The following is a 26,168-nucleotide window of genomic DNA, read 5'->3' as shown; positions in this document are numbered from 1 at the left end:
TCCAGTCCACCTCCCCCCGCCTCTTCCTCAACAACCTCCGACGACCACCCATCCACCTCTGCATCACACAGAAACTCTCCCGACATCATGTTTTTCCCAATCCGGTCCTCCTTCACTCTGCTGCTTGGATGGTATTTTTTCTGAAAAACCATCCGGTCCACCTCCCCCCGCCTCTTCCTCAACAACCTCCGACGACCACCCATCCACCTCTGCATCACACGGACATCATGTTTTTCCCAATCCGGTCCTCCTTCACTCTGCTGCTTGGATGGTATTTTTTCTGAAAAACCATCCGGTCCACCTCCCCCCCGCCTCTTCCTCAACAACCTCCGACGACCACCCCTTCCACCTCTGCATCACACGGACATCATGTTTTTCCCAATCCGGTCCTCCTTCACTCTGCTGCTTGGATGGTATTTTTTCTGAAAAACCATCCGGTCCACCTCCCCCCGCCTCTTCCTCAACAACCTCCGACGACCACCCATCCACCTCTGCATCACACGGACATCATGTTTTTCCCAATCCGGTCCTCCTTCACTCTGCTGCTTGGATGGTATTTTTTCTGAAAAACCATCCGGTCCACCTCCCCCCGCCTCTTCCTCAACAACCTCCGACGACCACCCACCCACCTCTGCATCACACGGACATCATGTTTTTCCCAATCCGGTCCTCCTTCACTCTGCTGCTTGGATGGTATTTTTTCTGAAAAACCATCCGGTCCACCTCCCCCCGCCTCTTCCTCAACAACCTCCGACGACCACCCACCCACCTCTGCATCACACGGACATCGTGTTTTTCCCAATCCGGTCCTCCTTCACTCTGCTGCTTGGATGGTATTTTTTCTGAAAAACCATCCGGTCCACCTCCCCCCGCCTCTTCCTCAACAACCTCCGACGACCACCCATCCACCTCTGCATCACACAGAAACTCTTCCGACATCATGTTTTTCCCAATCCGGTCCTTCTTCACTCTGCTGCTTGGATGGTATTTTTTCTGAAAAACCATCCGGTCCACTTCCCCCCACCTCTTCCTCAACAACCTCCGACGACCACCCATCCACCTCTGCATCACACGGACATCATGTTTTTCCCAATCCGGTCCTCCTTACTCTGCTGCTTGGATGGTATTTTTTCTGAAAAACCATCCGGTCCACCTCCCCCGGCCTCTTCCTCAACAACCTCTGACGACCACCCATCCACCTCTGCATCACACAGACATCATGTTTTTCCCAATCCGGTCCTTCTTCACTCTGCTGCTTGGATGGTATTTTTTCTGAAAAACCATCCGGTCCACCTCCCCTGCCTCTTCCTCAACAACCTCCGACGACCACCCATCCACCTCCGCATCAAACAGAAACCCTCCCCTATCCTCCCAATCGCCTCGCCCCCTCGCTCTCCTACTACAGCCCAGCCTGCAGATCCATTCCTCCAACGCCAACCTACTCTCTGATTATGACCGTGGTATTCGTTGGGCGCTTACTGAGGGCCAGGCACTGTCCTAAGCGCCGGGGCGGATACGAGCGCATCGGGTTGGACCCGATCCCTGTCCCACCCAGGACTCGCGGTCTCAAACCCCATTTGACAGAGGCGGGAACTGAGGCCCAGAGAAGTGACTTGCTCACGGTCCCGCAGCACACAAGCGACAGAGCCGGGATTAGAACCCATTACCTCCGGATTCCCAGGGAGCCCTGATTTTCCCTATCCGCCCTCCCCTTTGTGTCGACTATTTTCTTAATCACCTTTTTACCCAGCCCAGCCCCACAGCATGAAAGTAAACATCCTTTGGCTCTACTATTTTCCCATTAAGCGCCGTGGAGTCGCTTCCAATTCATAGCGACTCCATGGATATCCTTTCTCCAGGACATCCCGTCCTCTGCCATAATCCGCAACCTTTCTCACAGTTCTTATGTTATCGCTGTCACGGTGTCTCTCCTTCTAGCCGCCAGTCTGCCTCTCTTCCACGTTTTTCCCTGGACTTTTCCCGGCATTAGCGTCTTCTCCGGAGAATCGGTCCTCCGGATCACGTGTCCGAAATCTGCTAAGTCGAGTCACCTGGCCTTCTAGCTCAGTCGGTAGCACATGAGACTCGCAATCTCAGAGTCGGGGGTTCGAGCCCCACGTTGAGCGCAAGTCTTAGAAAAGCAGCGTGGCTCAGTGGAAAGAGCCCAGGCTTTGGAGTCGGGGGTCATGGGTTCGAATCCCAGCTCCGCCAATTGTCAGCTGGGTGACTTTAGGCAAGTCACTTCACTTCTCTGGGCCTCAGTTCCCTCATCTGTAAAGTGGGGATTAAGACTGTGAGCCCCCCGCAGGACAACCTGATCTCCTTTGTAACCTCCCCAGTGCTTAGAACAGTGCTTGGCACATAGTATGAGCTTAATAAATGCCATCATTATTATTATTATTATTCTGAAGACCAGGTTTGCTTTATAATCCATTTATTTGGTTTCTCGGGCAGTCCACGGTATTCGCCAAAGCCTTTTCCCACCCAACATTTCCAAAGAATCTATGTTCCTCCTACTCTGCTTTTTCACCGTCCGGCTAGCCATCGTTTATTTTCACATCCGTCTCCCACTGTGGACTTGAATAATAATAATAATAATAATGATGGTATTTGTTTAGCGCTAAGTGCAAAGCACTGTTCTAAGCGCTGGGGAGGTTACAAGGTGATCAGGTCGTCCCACGGGAGGCTCACACAATTTTAATCCCCATTTTACAGATGAGGTAACTGAGGCCCAGAGAAGTGAAGCGACTAGCCCAAAGTCACACAGCTGACAGTTGGAGGAGCCGGGATTTTTATTTTGTTAAGATGTTTTGTTTCGTTGTCTGTCTCCCCCTTCTAGACCGTGAGCCCGCTGTTGGGTCGGGACCGTCTCTAGATGTTGCCAACTTGGGCTTCCCAAGCGCTTAGTACAGTGCTCTGCACACAGTAAGCGCTCAATAAATACGACTGATTGATTTGAACCCATGCCCTCTGACTCCAAAGCCCGGGCTCTTTCCACTAATAATAATAATGATGGTATTTATTAAGCGCTTACTATGTGCAAAGCACCGTTCTAAGCACTGAGGAGGTTACAAGGTGATCTGGTTGTCCCACAGGGGGCTCACACTCTTCACCCTCATTTTCCAGATGAGGGAACTGAGGCCCAGAGAAGTGAAGTGACTTGTCCAAAGTCACCCAGCTGACAACTGGCGGAGCCGGGATTTGAATCCATGACCTCTGACTCCAAAGCCCGGCCTCTTTCCACTGAGCCATGCCACTTCTCGCGGGGGAGGGATCGTGGCTACCAACTCTGTGATGCCCACTGTTGGGTAGGGACCGTCCCTATATGTTGCCAACTTGGACTTCCCAAGCGCTTAGTCCAGTGCTCTGCACACAGTAAGCGCTCAATAAATACGATTGATGATGACGATGATGTACTTTCCCAAGCGCTTAGTACAGCGCCCGGCACACGCTGAGCGCTCGACAAATAGCGCCGATTGACGGGCTGGCTCCAAAGCACTCAGTCAGCTCTCTCACCCTACCGCTCCACTCTCCTCTCCCACTTCACCCCAGTTCTCGCCCTCCGTTCCTCTCAAGCCAACCTGGGCCCGGGCTTCTCATCTCTCCAATCAATCAATCATCAATCGTATTTATTGAGCGCTTACTATGTGCAGAGCACTGTACTAAGCGCTTGGGAAGTACAAATTGGCAACACATAGAGACAGTCCCTACCCAACAGTGGGCTCACAGTCTAAAAGGGGGAGACAGAGAACAAAACCAAGCATACCAACAAAATAAAATAAATAGGATAGAAATGTACAAGTAAAATAAATAAATAAATAAATAGAGTAATAAATATGTGCAACCATATATACATATATACACGTGCTGTGGGGAAGGGAAGGAGGTAAGATGGGGGGATGGAGAGGGGGACGAGGGGGAGAGGAAGGAAGGGGCTCAATCCCGGAGCACTTCATTTTCTGCGGACCGCGGCTCTCTCCGTCTTCCAAGACTTCCAGAACCACGCTTCCTCCAGAAGGCCTTCCCTGATTAACCTCTCATCTCGCCCCCCCGCCCCCAAGTCCAACCCTCCCGCGTCACCTAAGCACTTAGGAAGTCCCCTTTCCCCTCAACTCCGGGCACCTAAAACTCTGTCAGCGTGGCGGAGTGGCTAGAGCCCGGCCTCGGGTTCTAATCCCGGCTCTGCCGGCTTTGGCGTCAGAGGTCCTGCGTTCGAATCCCGGCTCCGCCAATTGTCAGCTGTGTGACTTTTAGACTGTGAACCCACTGTTGGGTAGGGACTGTCTCTATATGTTGCCAACCTGTACTTCCCAAGCGCTTAGTACAGTGCTCTGCACACAGTAAGCGTTGAATAAATACGACTGATGATGATGACTTTGGGCAAGTCACTTCACTTCTCTGCACCTCAGTTCCCTCATCTGTCAAATGGGGATGAAGACTGGGAGTCCCCCGTGGGACAACCTGATCACCTTGTAACCTCCCCAGTGCTTAGAACAGTGCTTTGCACATAGTAAGCGCTTCATAAATGCCATCATTATTATTATTATTACCTGCTGTGTGACCTCAGACGGGTCACTTCGCTTCTCTGTGCCTCAGTTACCTCATCTGTAAAACGGGGGTTAAGAGTACGAGCCCCTTGTGAGACAGGGACTGTGTCCAACCTGATTAACTTGTTTCCACCCCAGCGCTTCGTACAGTGCCTGGTACACAGTAAGCGCGTAACAAATGCCACAAATATTATTATTATTACTTACAACTGATTTTCAGATTCACCGCCCGGCTAGACTGTAAACCCCTTTCATTCATTCATTCATTCAATCGTATTTACTGAGCGCTTACTGTGTGCAGAGCACTGGACTAAGCGCTTGGGAAGTCCAAGTTGGCAACATTATGGAGACGGTCCCTGCCCAACAGCGGGCTCACAGTCTAGAAGGGGGAGACAGACAACAAAACAAAACAAAACATATTAACAAAATAAAATAAATAGAATAAATAGGTACAAATAAAATAAATAAATAAATAGATCCCCTTGAGGGCGGGGATCGGGTCTACTAAACTCTATCGGACTCTCAAGCGCTTAATTGTGCTCGGCACATAGTAAGCGCTTGACAAATGCCATTATCATTATTATTATTATTATTATTATTATAAATATAATAATAATAATTGCTTATTATTAATAATAATTATTATTATTATTATAAGCATTTCCTGGGTGTAGACCCCTGTACAAAAAGCTGGGCAGGAAAACGTGGTTGGGAGACCCAGCCCCTGACCCTTGAGGGGCTCAAAATCTAACAAATTAGTCAGATTAGTGAAAAACAGCGTGGTTTAGTGGAAAGAGCCTGGGCTTGGGAGTCAGAGGACGTGAGTTCTAATCCTGGCTCCACCCTCTGTCTGCTGGGTGACCTTGGGCAAGCCCCTTCACTTCTCCGGGCCTCAGTGACCTCACCTGTAAAACGCGGATGAAGACTGTGAGCCCCCCGTGGGACAACCTGATCGCCCTGTAGCCACTTCAGAGTTTAGAACAGCGCTTGGCACCGAGTAAGCGCTTAACAAATACCATCATCATGATTCATTATTATTATTAAATTAGTAGAACGTTCTACCCAGACTGAGCACTTGTTTGGTTTTGTTCTCCATCTCCCCCTTTTAGACTGTGAGCCCACTGTTGGGTAGGGACCGTCTCTAGATGTTGCCAACTTGGACTTCCCAAGCGCTTAGTCCAGTGCTCTGCACAAAGTAAGCGCTCAATAAATACGATTGAATGAATGAATGAAAGGGGTTTCATTCACTGTACTAAGGTACAGTGCTCTGCACACAGTAAGCGCTCAATAAATGATTGAATGAATGAATGAATGAAAGGGGTTTCATTCACCGTACTAAGGTACAGTGCTCTGCACACAGTAAGCGCTCAATAAATACGATTGAATGAATGAATGAATGAACGAAAGGGGTTTCATTCACTGTACTAAGGTACAGTGCTCTGCACACAGTAAGCGCTCAATAAATACGATTGAATGAATGAATGAATGAATGAATGAAAGGGGTTTCATTCACTGTACTAAGGTACAGTGCTCTGCACACAGTAAGCGCTCAAATACGATTGAATGAATGAATGAATGAATGAAAGGGGTTTCATTCACTGTACTAAGGTACAGTGCTCTGCACACAGTAAGCGCTCAATAAATACGATTGAATGAATGAATGAATGAATGAAAGGGGTTTCATTCACCGTACTAAGGTACAGTGCTCTGCACACAGTAAGCGCTCAATAAATATGATTGAATGAATGAATGAAAGGGGTTTAAGGTACAGTGCTCTGCACACAGTAAGCGCTCAAATGATTGAATGAATGAAGAATGAATGAAAGGGGTTTCATTCACTGTACTAAGGTACAGTGCTCTGCGCACAGTAAGCGCTCAATAAATACGATTGATTGATCGATTGATTGATTATTAATATTGGCCGATGGCCCAATTACAACTGAGAAGGAAACGCTTAAGAAACTTCTCAGGATCCACCCCTCCTCGGCCTGGGCTGGATTAGGGGATAAAATGACGCGGTTGACCTTGCTCTTTACACTCATCTCTAGCCCCAAATAGAAATCCGATAGCCCCCGCTTGGCCCCAAGAGCCAGATTAAGACAAAGAGGGTCCGGTTTCCCCTATTCACAGCTTCTTAAAAAGGAGACCCGCGGATTTCCTCTCTCCCTTCGGGAACGGCGGGGCGTTTCGCACACGGTGAGCGCTCGGTACATGCCAGCGATTTCCGAGGCCCTTCTCGAACACCCCGTGTGCTCCTTCTCCTTTGGCGGGTGGCCCGGGAACGTCACAGGGCTCAGTTGAAACCGTCTGCCGCCCTGTGAGGCGGTGGTGTCAAAGGTACCTTCCCCTCGCAAACGCAACGTACCTCGGAAGGCTCTCCACGGAGCAGGTTCAGGAACGTTTCGGACCGTTGGACGGTGGGGTTTTTTCCGAGTAAGGTCCGTCCGCTTACTGACCCCTTAAATGACCTTCCAGTCTGTAACCAAAAAAAAAGCCTTCAGTGGGTTTTGGGGTTTTTTTTTCCTTCTGAAGTGAGGTCTGGGGACTTGGTGACCAACTAATCACCCCTCTGAACAGTTTGCAATAAGGCTGGGAGGGTGGGAGAGACGGGATGGTGGAGGGGAAGGAAAAAGGGAGGAGGGAGAGAGAGGAAGGTGGTGTAATGGACAGACCAAGGGGCCCGCGAGTCGGAAGGTCCCCCGTCTGCCGTGTGACCCTGGGCAAGTGGCCTTTAAGATAGCTGTACTTGGATGTCCTCCTATCACTTCAAGTTTAATCTGTCATTCATTCATTCAATCGTATTTATTGAGCGCTTGCTGTGTGCAGAGCCCTGTACTAAGCGCTTGCGAAGCACACGGAGACGGTCCCTACACAACAGCGGGCTCCCAGTCTAGAAGGGGGAGACGGGCAACGAAACCAAAGAGGTGGACGGGTGTCAAGTCGTCAGAACAAACGGAATTAAAGCTAAATGCACCTCATTAGCAAGATAAATAGAATAGTAAATATGTACGAGTAAAATAAATAGAGTAATAAATCGTCCAAACATATATACAGGGGCTGTGGGGAGAGGAAGGAGGTAGGGCCGGGGGGATGGGGAGAAGGATTTCCCTCCTTCCTCTCCCCATCCCCCCTGCCTTACCTCCTTCCCTTCCCCACAGCACCTGTATATATGTTTGTACAGATTTATTACTCTATTTATTTATTTCTTTTATTTGTACATATTTATTCTACTTATTTTATTTTGTTAATATGTTTTGTTTTGCTCTCTGTCTCCCCCTTCTATACTGTGAGCCCACTGTTGGGTAGGGACTGTCTCTATCTGTTGCCAACTTGGACTTCCCAAGCGCTTAGTCCAGTGCTCTGCACACAGCAAGCGCTTAATAAATACCATTGAATGAATGAATGAATGAAGGAGAGGAAAAAGGGGGCTCAGTCTGGGAAGGCCTCTTGGAGGAGGTGAGCTTTCAGTCCAAAACAGCATGAAGCAGCGTGGCTTAGTGGAAAAGAGAGCACAGTTTTTGGAGTCAGAGGTCACGGGTTCAAATCCTGGCTCCACCAATTGTCAGCTTTGTGACTTTGGGCAAGTCACTTCACTTCTCTGGGCCTCAGTGACCTCATCTGTGAAATGGGGATGAAGACTGAGCGCACCCCGGGGGACAACCTGATCACCTTGTAACCTCCCCAGCTCTTAGAACAGTACTTTGCACATAGTAAGCACTTAATAAATGCCATTATTATTAAAACAGAACTCCTGCAGTCACTCAATCATATTTATTGAGCGCTTATAGAGGGCAGAGCACTGTACTAAGCGCTTGGGACAGTAAAATACAACAATAAGCAGTCACATTCCCTGCTCACAACGGGCTTATGGTGAATAGAAATCAGTAAATGACAGATAGACACGTTAAGTGCTGTGGGGCTGGGAGGGGGGAAGGACCAAGGAAGCGAGCTCTTTATCTTCCCTCCTAAACCCTTGACTTTCCCATCACTGTAGACGGCACCACCACCCTTCCTGTTTCACAAGCCCGCAACCTTGGCGCTACCCTTGACTCCTCTCTGTCATTCAACACACACAGCCAACCCCTCACGAAATCCTGACGGTCCCCGCTCCCGCCCCTTCGCGACATCGCTGAAATCCACCCTTTCCTCTCCATCCAAACGGCTGCCACGTTCATCCGAGCACTTCTCCTTTGGAGTCAGAGGTCGTGGGTTCGAATCCCACCTCCGCCACTTGTCAGCTGTGGGACTTCGGGCGACTCCATTCATTCATTCAACCATTCAATCGTATTTACTGAGCGCTTACTGTCTGCAGAGCGCTTGGGAAGTCCAAGTTGGCAACATCTAGAGCCGGTCCCTACCCAACAGCGGGCTCACAGTCTACAAGGGGGAGACAGACAACGAAACGTATCGACAAAATAAAATAAATAGAAGAGAAATATGTACAAGGCATCACTTCTCTGGGCCTCAGTTCCCTCACCTGGAAAATGGGGGTGAAGACCGTGAGCCCCCCGTGGGACAACCTGATCCCCTTGTAACCTCTCCAGTGCTTAGAACAGTGCTTTACACATAGTAAGCGCTTTATAAATGCGTGGCTAAGAAGCAGCGTGGTCAGTGGAAAGAGCCCGGGCTTTAGAGTCAGAGGTCGTGGGTTCAAATCCCAGCTCTGCCACTTAGCTGTGTGACTTTGGGCAAGTCACTTCACTTCTCAGCGTCGCATCTGTCAAACGGGGATGAAGACTGTGAGCCCCACGTGGGACAACCTGATCATCTTATAACCTTCCCAGTGCTTAGAACAGTGCTTTGCACATAGTAAGCGCTTAATAAACACCATCATTATTATTATTATTATTATTATTATTATTCTCTCCCGCCTGGATGACCATATCGGCCTCCTGGCTGACCTTCCAGCCTCCTGTCTCTCGCCACTCCAGGCCATACTTCACTCTGCTGCCCGGATCATTTTCCCACAGGAAAACGATTTTCCCCGTGTCACTCCGGGATCCGTTTCCCCCTCCTCCTCAAGAAATTCCAGGGGTTGTCCATGTACCGTCGCACCACACGAAAGCTCCTCGCCATCGGCTTTAAAGCCGTCCATCTCCTTGTCCCCTCTCACCTCACCTGGCCGCTCTCCTCCTCTAACGCCCACCTTCTCGCCGGGACCCCCTCGCCCTCATCCTTTTAGACTGTGAGCCCACAGTTGGGTAGGGACCGTCTCTAGATGTTGCCAACTTGGACTTCCCAAGCGCTTAGTACAGTGCTCTGCACACAGTAAGCGCTCAATAAATACGACTGATTGATTGGCACGCAGTAAGTGTTTAACAAAGCCATGAAAAAAGGAGAAATGGGACTGGGCCAGCCGGGGAAGGACAGTCCGGAGGAGGCCTGCAGCTTGTCGGGTTTCTGCTTGGTCAAGAGACATTCAATCAATCAATCAATCAATCGTATTTATTGAGCGCTTACTGTGTGCAGAGGACTGTATTAAGCGCTTGGGAAGTCCAAGCTGCACAGCTCACATTGCACAATTAATTCTCCCAAAGCCCTTCTGAAATCACATCTCCTCCAGAAGGCCAACCCCGATTAATTTCTAATCTCCTCGCCTATTATCTCCTCCAAATGCAGACCAAGCACTCTCATCGACTTTTATCTCCTTTCCCTTCCTCCACTGATTTTTTTTTTCTTCCTGGTATCTGTTTTAAGCGCTTACTCTGCGGCAGGCATACATTCATTCCCGGCTCTGCCAACTGTCAGCTGTGTGACTTTGGGCAAGTCACTTCACTTCTCTGGGCCTCAGTTCCCTCATCTGGAAAATGGGGATGAAGACTGGGAGCCCCCCGGGGGTCAACCTGATCTCCTTGTAATAATAATAATAATAATGGCATTTGTTAAGCGCTTACTATGTGCAAAGCACTGTTCTAAGCGCTGGGGAGGGGGGGAATACAAGGTGATCAGGTTGTCCCGCATGGGGCTCAAAGTCCCCATTTTACAGATGAGGTAACTGAGGCTCCGAGAAGTTAAGTGACTTGCCCAAGGTCACACAGCTGACGTGTGGCAGAGCCGGAATTCAAACCCATGACCTCGGACTCCAAAGCCCTGGCTCTTTCCACTGAGCCACGCTTGTAACCTCCCCAGCGCTCAGAACAGTGCTTTGCACATGGTAAGCGCTTAATAAATGCCATCATTATTAATAAATCCATTCATTCACTCATTCAATCGTATTTATTGAGCGCTTACTGTGTGCAGAGCACATGTTCCCTCATCTGGAAAATGGGGATGAAGACTGGGAGCCCCCCGGGGGACAACCTGATCTCCTTGTAACCTCCCCAGCGCTTAGAACAGTGCTTTGCACATAGTAAGCGCTTAATAAATGTCATTATTATTATTAGTGGGCTTTTACTGTGTGCAGAGCACTGTGTGAAACGCTTGGGAGCCCCATGGGGGACAACCTCATTACCTTGTATCTACCCCAGCTTAGGAGAAGCAGCGTGGCTCAGTGGAAAGAGCCCGGGCTTTGGAGTCAGTGGTCATGGGTTCAAATCCTGACTCCGCCAACTGTCAGCTGTGTGACTTTGGGCAAGTCACTTCACTTCTCTGGGCCTCAGTTACCTCATCTGTAAAATGGGGGTTTAAACTGTGAGCCCTCCATGGGACAACCTGATCACCTTGTAATCTCCCCAGTGCTTAGAACAGTGCTTTGCAAATAGTAAGCACTTAACAAATACCATTGTTATTATTATTATTATTATTATTGGGAGAGGACAATAGCTTTAAATCTATTTGTTCTGATGATTTTGACACCCGTCTCCAGGTTTTGTTGTCCGTCTCCCCCTTCTAGACTGTGAGCCCGTTGTTGGGTAGGGACCGTCTCTCTACGTTGCCAACTTGGACTTCCCAAGCGCTTAGTACAGTGCTCTGCACACAGTAAGCGCTCAATAAATACGATTGAATGAATGAATACAACAATAAACAGATACATTCCCTGCCCACAAACACTTTCAGTGTAGAGGGGAGAAGACAGACACATCAATATTGTTCTAAACACTGAAATAGATACAATTAAACCAGGTTGGGGACTCAGTCTAATTAGGAGGGAGAAATAGTAATAATAATAATAATAATAATAATAATAATAATAGCATTTATTAAACGCTTACTCTGTGCAAAGCACTGTTCTAAGCGCCGGGGAGGTTACAAGGTGATCAGGTTGTCCCACGGGGGGCTCACAGTCTTAATCCCCATTTTCCAGATGAGGTCACTGAGGCACAGAGAAGTGAAGTGACTTGCCCAAAGTCACACAGCTGACAATTGACGGAGGCAGGATTTGGTACTGAATCCCTACTTTACAGATGAAGAAACTGAGGCACAGAGAATCATAATCATCATAATCAGTGGACGTGGGTTCTCATCCCGGCTCTGCCACTTGTCAGCTGTGTGACTCTGGGCAAGTCACTTCATTTCTCTGGGCCTCAGTGACCTCATCTGTAAAATGGGGATTAAGACTGAGAGTCCCACATGGGACCACCCAGGGCTTAGAACAGTGCTTGGCACATAGTAAGTGCTTAACAAATGCCATAATAATTATCACTGGCACTGTACTAAGCGCTGGGGTGGATACAAGCAAATCGGGTCGGACACAGTCCGTCCCACGTGGGGCTCACCGTCTCCATCCCCATTTGACAGATGACAAATGCCATTATTATTATTATTATTACCCCAGTGCTTAGAACAGTGCTCGGCACATAGTAAGCGTTTAACAAATACCATTGTAATAATAATAATAATAATAAATAAATGCTCCAAGCTTCTCCAGGCCTCAGTTCCTTCATCCATAAAATGGGGATTTTAGACTGTGAGCCCACTGTTGGGTAGGGACTGTCTCTATATGTTGCCAATTTGTACTTCCCAAGCGCTTAGTACAGTGCTCTGCACATAGTAAGCGCTCAATAAATACGATTGATGATGATGAGGGAACTGAGACCCAGAGAAGTGCAGTGATTTACCCGAGGTCACACAGCAGACAAGTGGCCAATCCGGGATTAGAACCCATTACCTTCTGCCTCTCAAGCCACTGCTCTAACCACTAAGTCATGCCGTTTCTCTTACTGCGGGTTGTGTGGTCTTCAAATCCAGTCCAATCAATCCTATTTATTTTTAACGCTTACTATGTGCCAGGCACTGTTCTGAGCACTGGGGCAGATACAAGCTAATACAGTTGGACACAGTCCCTGCCCCATGTGGGGTTTACAGTCATAATCCCCATTTTACGGATGAAGAAAGTGAGGCCTGGAGAAGCTTGGAGCATTTATTTATTATTATTATTATTACAATGGTATTTGTTAAACGCTTACTATGTGCTGAGCACTGTTCTAAGCACTGGGGGAGATACAAAGGTGATCAGGTTGTCCCACGTGGGGCTCACGCTTTTAATCCCCATTTTACAGATGAGGTAACTGAGGCTCAGAGAAGTGAAGCGACTGGCCCAAAGTCACACGGCTGACAAGTGGCGGGGTCGGGGACTCGAACCCACGACCTGGGACTCCCAAGCCCGGGTTCTTTCCCCTGAGCCAAGCTGCTTCTCGCTTACTGTGTGCAGGGCACTAGACTAAGCGTTTGGGATCCAAAGGACAGCTCTATCCCACACTGAGCCCCCTCCTTCCTCTCCCCCTCCTCCCCACCGCACCTGGATATATGTTTGTACGGATTTATTACTCTATTTATTTATTTTTACTTGTCCATATTTATTCTATTTATTTTATTTTGTTAATATGTCTTGTTTTGGCGTCCATCTCCCCCTTCCCGACGGTGAGCCCGCTGTCGGGTAGGGACCGTCTCTAGATGTGGCCGACTTGGACTTCCCAAGCACTTAGTCCAGTGCTCTGCACACAGTGAGCGCTCGATAAATACGATTGAATGAATGAATTAATCAGGACGATTAATCACTGTCAGCGCAGCATCAGAAAGCGCTTAGTACAGTGCTCTGCACACAGTAAGCGCTCAATAAATACGACTGATGATAGGTCTTTAATGAGTCCCTAATTAACAGGCAGACCTGCCCTTCCCAAGCCTCTCAGCACGTAACCAGGCCTGACTCACCCATGAACCAAAGCACTGCCCAACCTGCCTCCTCCCCTTTATTTAAAATAAAAATGGAATTTGTTAAGCGCTTATCGTGTGCCGGGCACTGTACTACTCATTCATTCAATTCATTCAATCGTATTTATTGAGCGCTTAATGTGTGCAGAGCATTCAATTGGATTTATTGAGCATTTACTGTGTGCAGAGCACTTGGGAAGTCCAAGTCGGCACAATTTATTTATTTATTTTACTTGTACCTATCTATTCTATTTATTTTATTTTGTTAGGATGTTTGGTTTTCTTCTGTCTCCCCCTTTTAGACTGTGAGCCCACTGTTGGGTAGGGACCATCTCTATATGTTGCCAACTTGGACTTCCCAAGCACTTAGTACAGTGCTCTGCACACAGGAAGCGCTCAATAAATATGATTGATTGATTGATCTAGAGACCGTCCCTACCCAACAGCGGGCTCACAGTCTAGAAGAGGCAACAGAACAAAACATATTAACAAAATAAAATCAATAGAATAGTAAATATGTACAATTAAAATAGAGTAATAAATATGTACAAACATATATACAGGGGCTGTGGGGAGGGGACGGAGGTAAGGTGGGAGGGATGGGGAGGAGGAGGAGAGGAAGAAGGGTAATAATAATAATAATGATGGCATTTATTAAGCGCTTACTATGTGCTCATCACTGTTCTAAGCACTGGGGAGGTTACAAAGTGATCAGGTTGTCCCTCGGGGGGCTCACAGACTTCATCCCCATTTTCCAGACGAGGTCACTGAGGCCCAGAGAAGTGAAGTGACTCGCCCAAAGTCACCCAGCTGACAATTGGCGGAGCCTGGATTTGAACCCATGACCTCTGACTCCCAAGCCCGGGCTCTTTCCACTGAGCCCCGTGGCTTCTTTTTTTTTTTTTTTAATGAATGGCATTTGTTAAGCGCTTACTATGTGCAAAGTCACAGTCTTTAAGGCTGTGAGCCCACTGTTGGGTAGGGACTGTCTCTATATGTTTCCAATTTGTACTTCCCAAGCGCTTAGTACAGTGCTCTGCACATAGTAAGCGCTCAATAAATACGATTGATGACGATGATGATGATGCAAAGCACCGTTCTAAGCGCTGGGGGGATACAAGGTGATCAAGTTGTCCCACGTAGGGCTCACAGCCTTAATTCCCATTTTACAGATGAGGTCACTGAGGCTCAGAGAAGTGAAGCGACTTGCCCAAGGTCACACAGCAGGCATGTGGCAGAGCCGGGATTTGAACCCATGACCTCTGACTCCCAAGCCCGGGCTCTTTCCACTGAGCCAAGCCGCTTCTTCTTATCTAATCAGGTTGAACAGAGTCCCTGCCCCACGTAGGGCTCACAGTCTTAATCCTCTTTTTTACAGATGAGCGAACGGGCACGGAGACGTGATTTTTTTTTAATATTATGTGTTAAGCGCTCATTATGTGCTGGGGTAGATACAGGCTGATCAGTTTGGACACCGTCCCTGGCCCACATGGGGCTTACAGTCTTAATCCTCTTTTTTACAGATGAGGGAACAGGCACGGAGCAGTGATTTTTTTTATATATTATTTGTTATAATAATAATATATAATAATAAGCGCTCACTACGTGCTGCAAGCTGATCAGTTTGGACAGAGTCCCTGGCCCACACGGGGCTCACACTCTTAATCCTCTTTTTACGGCGCTTAGAACAGTGCCGTAAAAATGTTCATACATATGAACTATGTATATGTGTGTGTGTATATATATATATATATATATACAAACATATATATGTGTGTGTATATATATATACACACACATATGTGTGTGTATATATATACATACATATGTGTGTATTATGTACACACATATACATACATATATATGTGTGCATATATACACACATATATATTACAATTATATAATAAATAATTATGTATTTATATATAGTTGATATATAAACTACATTTATAATTTATATATAAGCACATATATGCTATATAAACACATAAATATATAATTTATATATGAATAATTATATTTATAATTTATATTTATATAAACACACATAAAGCCCCCGTCGACAGGGTGGGAGTGTGTGTGCATATTCATTCATTCCATCGTATTTATTGAGCGCTTCCTGTGTGCAGGGCACTGTACTAAGCGCTTGGGAAGTATAAGTTGGCAACATCTAGAGCCGGTCCTTACCCAACAGCGGGCTCCCAGTCTAGAAGAGGGAGACGGACGACAAAACCAAACATATGAACAAAATAAAATAAATAGAAGAGTAAATATGAACGGGTAAAAGAAATATAAATTCATTCATTCATTCCATCGTATTTATTGAGCGCTTCCCGTGTGCAGAGCACTGGACTAAGCGCTTGGGAAGTCCAAGTTGGCAACAGAAAAAGACGGTCCCTACCCAACAGTGGGCCCACAGTCTAGAAGGGGGAGACGGACCACAAAACCAAACATATTAACACAATAAAATAAATAGAAGAGTAAATATGGACAGATTGCATATAGTAAGCGCTTAATAAATGCCATTATTATTATTATTATTATTAAAGAAATTCATTCATTCAATCAATCATATTTATTGAGCGCTTACGACTTCTAGACTGTGAGCCCACTGTTGGGTAGGGCCCGTCTCTAGATGTTGCCAACTTGGACTTCCCAAGCGCTTAGTACAGTGCTCTGCACAAAGTAAGCGCTCAATAAATACGATTGATTGAAAGACATTCATTCAATCAATCGTATTTATTGAGCGCTTACGACTTCTAGACTGTGAGCCCACTGCTGGGTAGGGACCGCCTCTCTATGTTGCCAACTTGAACTGCCCAAGCGCTTAGTACAGTGCTCTGCACATAGTAAGCGCTCAATAAATACGATTGATTGATTGATTGGTTGATTGGCCTAAGCGCTTCCTCCTGGGGGGTGGCGGCTCGCCCTCCCCGCAGCGCTCAGCGCAGGGCTGTGCAGCCGGGAGGCGCTCAGAAAGTAGGATGAGCGGGGTGGACGCCCCCGTCCCCCTCCCTCCCCCTGCCCGGGTTCTCACCTCCGCTCGGCGACGGCGACAGCGGGCCCCGGGCCCCAGGCTGGCGCAGGCGCAGAGCGGGACAAGGAAAGGCGGGGGGGGGCGGGGGGAGGAGCGGGCACAACCACCAGGACGGGGGGCGCTCGGGGGGGGCCCCCGCCGAGGGATCCCCGGGAGCCGCCCCGCCCGCCGGGCCCTGTCCCCCCCCCCTTTCCACTTGGTACGTTCCGCCCCCCCCTTCCCCAGCGGGGCGCCCCCCCCGGGTGGGCGGGGCCAGAGGCTCGAGCCCCGCCTCATCCTTAAAGGGGCCGCGCCGGAAGAGGAGGAGGAGGAGGAGGGGGAGGGTTGGGAAGAAAGAAGGGGAAGGAAGGAAGGAAGAGGGGAGGAGGAGGGGAGAGGGGGAAAGAAAGAAGGGAGGAGGGAGGAGGAGGGGAGAGGGAAAGGAAGGAGAGGAGGAGGGAGGGAAAGCAATGAGGAGGAGGAAGGAGGGAAAGAAAGAAGGAAGGAGGGAAGGAAAGAAGAGAGGAGGAAGGAGGGAAAGAAATAAGAGGGGGGGAGAGGGAGAGAAAGAAGGGAGGAGGAGGGAAAGAAGAGGGGGAGAAGGAGGGGAGAGGGAAAGGAAGAAGAGGGGAAGGGAGGGAAAGCAATGAGGAGGACAGAGGGAAAGAAAGAAGGGAGGAGGAAGGAAGGAAAGAAAGATGGGAGGACGAAGGAGGGAAAGAAAGAATGGAGGGCGAAGGAGGGAAAGAAAGAAGAGGACGAGAGAAGGAAAGAAAGAAGGGAGGACGAAGGAGGGAAAGAAAGAAGAGGATGAGAGAGGGAAAGAAAGAAAGGAGGACGAAGGAGGGAAAGAAAGAAGAGGAGGAGGAGGGGAGAGGGAAATTAATGAGGAGGAGGAGAGAGGGAAAAGAGGAAGGAGAGGAGGAGGAGGGGGGCGAGGGAAAGAAAGATGAGGGGAGAGGGAAAGAAAGAAGAGGAGGAGGAGAGAGGGAAAGGAGGAAGGAGAGGAGGAGGAGGGGCGAGGGAAAGAAAGATGAGGGGAGAGGGAAAGAAAGAAGAGGAGGAGGAGAGAGGGAAAGGAGGAAGGAGAGGAGGAGGAGGGGCGAGGGAAAAAAAGATGAGGGGAGAGGGAAAGAAAGAAGAGGAGGAGGAGAGAGGGAAAGGAGGAAGGAGAGGAGGAGGAGGGGCGAGGGAAAGAAAGATGAGGGGAGAGGGAAAGAAAGAAGAGGAGGGGGGAGAGGGAAAGAAATGAGGAGGAGGAGAAAGGGAAAGGAGGAAGGAGGGAAAGGAAAAGAGGAGGAGGGGCGAGGGAAAGAAAAGGGAGGAGGAAGGAGGGAAAGAAAGAAGAGGAGGAGGGGAGAGGGAAAGAAATGAGGAGGAGGAGAAAGGGAAAGGAGGAAGGAGGGAAAGGAGAGGAGGAGGAGGGGAGAGGGAAAGGAAGGGAGGAGGAAGGAGGGAAAGAAAGGAGAAGGAGGGGAGAGGGAAAGAAAGGAGAGGAAGAGGAGGAGGAGGGAGGGAAAGAAAGAAGAGGAGGAGGAGAGAGGGAAAGAAATGAGGAGGAGGAGGAGAGAGGGAAAGGAGAGGAGGAGGAGGAGGGGTGAGGGAAAGAAAGAAGGAAGGAGGAAGGAGGGAAAGAAAGAAGAGGAAGGGGGAGAGGGAAACAAATGAGGAGGAGGAGAAAGGGAAAGGAGGAAGGAGGGAAAGGAGAGGAGGAGGAGGAGGAGGGGCGAGGAAAAGAAAGAAGGGAGGAGGAAGGAGGGAAAGACAGAAGAGGAGAAGGAGGGGAGAGGGAAAGAAATGAGGAGGAGGAGGAGGAGAAAGGGGGAGGAGGGAAAGGACAGGAGGAGGAGGGGAGAGGGAAAGGAAGGGAGGAGGAAGGAGGGAAAGAAAGGAGAAGGAGGGGAGAGGGAAAGAAAGAAGAGGAGGAGGAGGGAGGGAAAGAAAGAAGAGGAGGAGGAGGGAGGGAAATAAATGAGGAGGAGGAGAGAGGGAAAGGAGGAAGGAGGGAAAGAAATGAGGAGGAGGAGAGAGGGGAAGGAGGGAAAGAACGGAGAAGGAGGAGAGAGGGAAAGAAAGAAGAGAAAGAGACGGAGGAGGGAGGGAAAGAAAGAAGAGGAGAAGGAGGGGAGAGGGAAACAAGAGGAGAAGGAAGGGAGAGGGAAAGAAAGAAGATGAAGAGAAGGAGGAGGGAGTGAAAGAAAGAAGAGGAGAAGGAGGGGAGATGGAAAGAAAGAAGATGAGGAGGAAGAGGGAGGGAAAGAAAGGAAGAGAAGGAGTGGAGAGGGAAAGAAAGAAGAAGAGGAGGAGGGAGGGAATGAAAGAAGAGGAAGAGAAGGAGGGGAGAGGGAAAGAAAGAAGAGGAGGGGGAGGGAGGGAAAGAAAGAAGAAGGAAGGAGGGGAGAGGGAAAGAAAGAAGAGAAGGGAGAGGGAAAAGGAAAGGGAGTAAGAGAGGAGGGAGAAGGAAAAAGAGAGGAAGGGAGGAGGGAGGAGGAAGGGGAGGGGAAGGAAGGGGGAGGGGAAGTAAGTTCAAAGTCAACTAAAGTCCTGGTCTGATGATAAGGGCTCTCCTGGCCTGGGATCACCTCGTCCCTCTCCCTGCTTTAGATTAGGCCTTACCTCTGTGCCCTCACCTGTGCCCTCCACCCCTGTGCCAGGGCCAGCAATGCTAACAATCCAGAAGAACCTCCTGGTACAACAACTGCCCCTCCCGCCTCATTCCTCTCCCACCCCTGCTCTATGTAGACAAAACCGGCCGACCGCCTGGGGCTCTTCCTGTTCTTTATGCTTTGGGATTTTCTCGTTTTAATGGTACTTGTTAAACACTTCATTCTGCTCCAGGCACTGTACTGAGCACCGGGTAGATGCAAGATAACCAGGTTGGACACAGTCCCTGTCCCCCATGGGGCTTACAGTCCTAGTCCCCATTTTGCAGATGAGGTCACCGAGGCCCAGGGACGTGAAGTGACTTACCCAGGGTCACCCAGCAGACGTGTCGTGACACAGCAGAAAGCAGCAGAGGCGTCAAAGTGGATTTTTGCGTTTGTCATGTGCGGCCTTCCCACTTCCCCCCAACCTCATGGGCGGTAAGCGTGCTTCCCTCTTTTCCAAATGAGGAAACCAAGACTCCGAGAGGGAAAGGAATCACACAGCGGGAGGTCAAAGGTGATTCCCCTTGCCTCTCCCCTCTTTAGAGTGCTGCTGTTAGCAGGTTTTGCCAGCGGCAAGGCAGCACACTGTAATAATAATAATAATAATAATAATGGCATTTATTAAGCGCTTACTCTGTGCAAAGCACTGTTCTAAGCGCTGGGGAGGTTACAAGGTGATCAGGTGTCCCACGTCGGGCTCACATTCTTAATCCCCATTTTACAGATGAGGTAACTAAGGCACAGAGAAGTGAAGTGACTTGCCCAAAGTCACCCAGCTGACAAATTGGCGGAGCCAGGGTTTGAACCCATGACCTCTGACTCCAAAGCCCGGGCTCTTTGCCATTGAGCCACACTGCTTCTCTAGCAAATGATAGCATTTATTAAGCGCTTACTATGTGCAAAGCACTGTTCTAAGCGCCGGGGAGGTTACAAGGTGATCAGGTTGTCCCACGGCGGGCTCACAGTCTTCATCCCCATTTTCCAGATGAGGGAACTGAGGCCCAGAGAAGTGAAGTGACTTGCCCAAAGTCACACAGCTAAGTGGCAGAGCCGGGTTTTGAACCCACGACCTCAGACTCCAAAGCCCGGGCTCTTTCCACTGAGCCACGCAGCTTCTCAACACGCCTACCAACCCAAGCCCTCAATCAACCCCACGGGTCGACGGATGGCCCAGAGTATTAAGAACAGATCAATCAGTCAATCAATCGTATTTATTGTATCCCCTCGTCCCCCCCTCCATCCCCCCATCTTACCTCCTTCCCTTCCCCACAGCACCTGTATATATGGATACATGTTTGTACATATTTATTACTCTATTTATTTTACTTGTACCTATCTATTCTATTTATTTTATTTTGTTAGTATGTTTGGTTTTGTTCTCTGTCTCCCCCTTCTAGACTGTGAGCCCACTGTCAGGTAGGGACTGTCTCTATATGTTGCCAACTTGGACTTCCCAAGCGCTTAGTACAGTGCTGCGCACACAGTAAGCGCTCAATCAATCGTATTTATTGTATCCCCTCGTCCCCCCCGCCATCCCCCCATCTTACCTCCTTCCCTTCCCCACAGCACCTGTATATATGGATATATGTTTGTACAGATTTATTACTCTATTTATGATATATGTTTGTACAGATTTATTACTCTATTTATTTTACTTGTACCTTTCTATTCTATTTATTTTATTTTGTTAGTATGTTTGGTTTTGTTCTCTGTCTCCCCCTTCTAGACTGTGAGCCCACTGTCGGGTAGGGACTGTATATGTTGCCAACTTGGACTTCCCAAGCACTTAGTACAGTGCTGGGCACACAGTAAGTGCTCAATAAATATGATTGATTGATTGATTGATTGATTGAGCACTTACTGTGTGCGGAGCACTGTACTAAGCGATTATCAGATACCACGATTATCACTACCGTTGTGCCGGGGTCCGGCCTCCCGCTGGCCTCCCGAGATTTCAGGGTTGCGAAAGTTAAACTCGGCGAGGTCATCCTTCCCTGGGAGTCCAGCCAACTCCCTTCACGTTCCCCTCCTGCTCCCAACCCAGGCCTTCCTTCTCCCCCTGGCTCTAGCCGCCAGGCAGCTCTGCTTCTTGACCCTCCTTAACTCTTCGTGTAGCTCGGTTGATCGATGCCCACTTTTTGGCTACCCCCGGCGCTCAGCACAGTGCCCGGCACGTATTTATTCTATTAATTTTATTTCATTAATATGATCTGTTTTGCTCTAGACTGTGAGCCCACTGTTGGGTAGGGACCGTCTCTATATGTTGCCAACTTCCCAAGCGCTTAGTCCAGTGCTCTGCACACAGTAAGCGCTCAATAAATACGATTGAATGAATGAATGAATATTTATTACTCTATTTTACTTGTACACATTTATTCTATTTATTTTATTTGGTTAATCTGTTTTGTTTTGCCGTCTGTCTCCCCCTTCTAGACCGTGAGCCCACTGTCGGGTAGGTACCGTCTCTCCATGTGGCCAACTTGTATTTCCCAAGCGCTTAGTACGGTGCTCTGCACACAGTAAGCGCTCAATAAATACGATTGAATGAATGAATTAATATTTATGACTCTATTTTACTTGTACACATTTATTCTATTCATTTTATTTGGTTAATCTGTTTTGTTTTGCCGTCTGTCTCCCCCTCCTAGACCGTGAGCCCGCTGTTGGGTAGGGACCGTCTCTCTATGTGGCCAACTTGTACTTCCCAAGCGCTTAGTACAGTGCTCTGCACACAGGAAGTGCTCAATAAATACGATTGAGTGAATGAAGGAATGAATTTATTTATTTTACTTGTACATATTTATTCTATTAATTTTATTTCATTAATATGTTTTGTTTTGTTGTCTGTCTCCCTCTTCTAGACTGCGAGCCCGCTGTTGGGTAGGGACCGTTTTTATATGTTGCCGACTTGGACTTCCCAAGCACTTAGTACGGTGCTCTGCACACAAGAAGCGCTCAATAAATACGATTGAATGAATGAATTTATTTATTTTACTTGTACATATTTATTCTATTTATTTTATTTCATTAAATTGTTTTCTTTTGTTGTCTGTCTCCCCCTTCTAGACTGTGAGCCCGCTGTTGGGTAGGGACCGTCTTTATATGTTGCCGACTTGGACTTCCCAAGTGCTTAGTACAGTGCTCCGCACACAGAAAGCGCTCAGTAAATACGATTGAATGAATGGATGAATGAATGAATGGCACGTGGTAAGCGCTTAAAACAGATACCAGGATAACAGAAAACAGATAACAGACCTGTCTCTATATGTTGCCAACTTGTACTTCCCAAGCGCTTAGTCCAGTGCTCTGCACACAGGAAGGGCTCAATAAATACGATTGATTGATTGATTGATACCAGGGTTATTATTACTGTATTATTGCCGTCCGGGGCTGCACGTGGTAAGCGCTTAAAACAGATACCAGGATAACAGAAAACAGATAACAGACCTGTCTCTATATGTTGCCAACTTGTACTTCCCAAGCGCTTAGTCCAGTGCTCTGCACACAAGAAGGGCTCAATAAGTACGATTGATTGATTGATTGATACCAGGATTATTATTACTGTATTATTACCATCCGGGGCTGCACGTGGTAAGCGCTTAACAGATACCAGGATTATTATTATTATTATTATTGTATCGGTTGTCCCCGTCCGGGGCCCGTGGGGGAGGTCAGATGAGGGTGACAGTGACTCAGTGTCCCCACCGCTGAGCAGGCCTGGCAGCCGAGCGGTCTCCGGGTCGGTCTCTTTTGGTGGCCGCCAACCCCTCCCACCGGCCCCGGCCAACCCCCGTGGCCTCACCCTTGCCCCAGTGACACCGCAAGGCCGACGAGTCCCCGGCCTGGTCGAATCAGCGAGCCCGGGGCGTCCTCCGCCAGCGAGGTTGGCACTTTCAGTCTTCCCTGACCAAGGGGCGGCCATGCCAGGGAGCACAGTTCATTCGTTCATTCATTCAGTCGTATTTATTGGGCGCTTACTGTGGGCAGAGCACTGGACTAAGCGCTTGGGAAGTCCAAGTGGGCAACATCATCATCATCAATCGTATTTATTGAGAGCTTACTATGTGCGGAGCACTGGACTAAGCTCTTGGGAAGTACAAGTTGGCAACATAGAGAGACAGTCCCTACCCAATGGTGGGCTCACAGTCTAAAAGGGGGAGACAGAGAACAAAACCAAACATACTAACAAAATAAAATAAATAGAATAGCTATGTACAAATAAAATAAATAAATAGAGTAATAAATATGTACAAACATATATCCATATATCCAGGTGCTGTGGGGAAGGGAAGGAGGTAAGATGGGGAGGATGGAGAGGGGGACGAGGGGGAGAGGAAGGAAGGGGCTCAGTCTGGGAAGGCCTGAACATCTAGAGACGGCCCATACATACAGTAATAAATTCATTCATTCATTCATTCATTCATTCACCGTGGCTCAGGGGAAAGAGCATGGGCTTTGGAGTCAGAGGTCATGGGTTCAAATCCCTGCTCTGCCAATTGTCAGCTGGGTGACTTTGGGCAAGTCACTTCACTTCTCTGGGCCTCAGTTACCCCATCTGCAAAAAGGGGATTTTAGACTGTGAGCCCACTCTTTTAGACTGTGAGCCCACTGTTGGGTAGGGACTGTCTCTATATGTTGCCAATTTGTACTTCCCAAGCGCTTAGTACAGTGCTCTGTACATAGTAAGCGCTCAATAAATACGATTGATGATGATGATGATGATGATGATGATGATGATGATTAAGACTGTGAGACCCCTGTGGGACAACCCAATCACCCTGTAACCTCCCCAGTGCTTAGAACAGTGCTTTGCACAGAGTAAGCACTTAATATTATTATTATTATTATTATTATTATTATTATTTATTGAGCACTTACTGTGTGCAGAGCACTGTACTAAGCGCTTGGGAAGTCCAAGCTGGCAACATCTAGAGATGGTCCCTACCCACCAGCGGGCTCACAGCTCTAATTCTAATCCCGATTCCGCCCTGATTCACTGCGTGACCACCACCACCCACCCTGGAAGAGCTCCTTAATAATAATAATAATGGTATTGTTAAGCGCTTACTATGTGCCAAGCACTGTTCTAAGCACTGGGGAGGTTACAAGGTCATCAGGTTGTCATTCGTTCATTCATTCAATCGTATTTATGGAGCGCTTACTGTGGGCAGAGCACTATACTAAGCGCTTGGGAAGTCCAAGTGGGCAACATCTAGAGACGGTCCATACATAAAGAAATTCATTCATTCATTCATTCCATGGTATTTATTGAGCGCTTACTGTGGGCAGAGCACTGTACTAAGCGCTGGGGAAGTCCAAGTCGGTGACATCTAGAGATGGTACCTACCCACCAGCGGGCTCACACCAGTCCACATGTTTTGTTTTGTTGTCTGTCTCCCCCTTCTAGACTGTGAGCCCATTGTGGGGTAGGAACTGTCTCTATATGTCGCCGACTTGTACTTCCTAAGCGCTTAGTACAGTACTCTGCCCACAGTAGGCGCTCAATAAATACGATCGAATGAATGAATGAATGAATCCCCATTTTACAGATGAGGTAACTGAGGCGCAGAGAATAATAATAATAATAATGACGGTTATTTGTTAAGCGCTTACTATGTGCAAAGCCCTGTTCTAAGCGCTGGGGGGATACAAGGTGATCAGGTTGTCCCACGGGGGGCTCACAATCTTACAGATGAGGTAACTGAGGCACAGAGAAGTGACTTGCCCAAAGTCACACAGCTGATGGTTGGCAGAGCCAGGATTTGAACCCACGACCTCTGACTCCAAAGTCCGGTCTCTTTCCACTGATGCACGCTGCTTCGCCTCTCTGTGCCTCAGTTTCCACAGCAGAGCCACCCCGGGCAGATCAATCTGGTTAGAGCCGGACCGTTGTGTCGGTCGTGCGGGCCCAGCTGGGTCTCCTCACCGGGACCCCTGAACCTGCTCGAGACCCACGGGCGTCTCTGGGCAGAGTCGGGCCTGGTCCCGAGGTAAGCGCTTAGTACAGCGCTCTGCACACAGTAAACGCTCAATAAATACAATCTAAAGAATGGTGCGCCATTCATTCATTCATTCAATCGTATTTATTGAGCGCTTTCTGTGTGCAGAGCTCACTCTCCCAAGCACTCAGTACAGCACTGTTCTAAGCGCTGGGGAGGATACAAGGGAATCAGGTTGTCCCACGTGGGGCTCAGTCTTTATCCCCATTTTCCAGATGAAGTAACTGAGGCCCAGAGAAGTGAAGTGACTTGCCCAAAGCCACCCAGCTGACAGTTGGCGGAGCCGGGATTTGAACCCATGACCTCTGAGTCCAAAGCCCGGGCTCTTTCCACTGAGCCACGCTGCTTCTCTAATGCCTGTTTTGCTGTCTGTCTCCCCCCTTGTAGACTGTGAGCCCATTGTGGGCAGGGAGGGTCTCTCTTTGCTGCTGAATTGTCCTTCCCAAGCGCTTAGTACGGTGCTCTGCACACAGTAAGCGCTCAATAATTACAATTGAATGAATGAATGATGCCTGTTACATGGTTTGCTGTCTGTCTCTCCCCCTTGTAGACTGTGAGCCCGTTGTGGGCAGGGAGGGTCTCTCTTTGTTGCTGAATTGTCCTTCCCAAGCGCTTAGTACAGTGCTCTGCATACAGTAAGCGCTCAATAATTACGATTGAATGAATGAATGATGCCTGTTACATGTTTTGTCTCTCCCCCTTGTAGACTGGGGAGCTAATGAATGACTGGGGAGCTAATCAATCCCCCTTATAGACCCACTGCTTAGAACAGTGCTTTGCACATAGTAAGCGCTTAATAAATGCCATTATTATTATTATTATTATTATTATTATTATTATTATTATTACCTGACGTCCCAGGGCCCGC

The 26,168-nt window shown here is 48.4% G+C and overlaps 1 protein-coding gene across 2 annotated transcripts in view; it reads right to left on the bottom strand.

Annotated features, from left to right (window-relative positions):
* LOC119939405 (NADPH--cytochrome P450 reductase) overlaps positions 1–26,168 on the bottom strand; it is a 58,979-nt gene extending 32,811 nt beyond the window's left edge. Inside the window, exons 1-2 of one of the 2 annotated variants that reach the window (XM_038759415.1) lie at positions 26,150–26,168; positions 6,913–7,023 (exon numbers count right to left, since the gene is read on the bottom strand). The gene's annotated coding sequence lies outside the window, so the exon portion shown is untranslated. Of the gene's footprint in view, positions 1–6,912; positions 7,024–16,674; positions 16,756–26,149 lie in introns of those variants that run through there. The other variant, XM_038759414.1, reaches the window with a different exon arrangement.

The sequence above is a fragment of the Tachyglossus aculeatus genome, chromosome 17, assembly GCF_015852505.1.
Source record: "Tachyglossus aculeatus isolate mTacAcu1 chromosome 17, mTacAcu1.pri, whole genome shotgun sequence".
NCBI classification, from domain to species: Eukaryota; Metazoa; Chordata; class Mammalia; order Monotremata; family Tachyglossidae; genus Tachyglossus; species Tachyglossus aculeatus.
The sequence above is the reverse complement of the archived record's forward strand: the minus strand, read 5'-3'. Positions and strand labels throughout refer to the sequence as shown.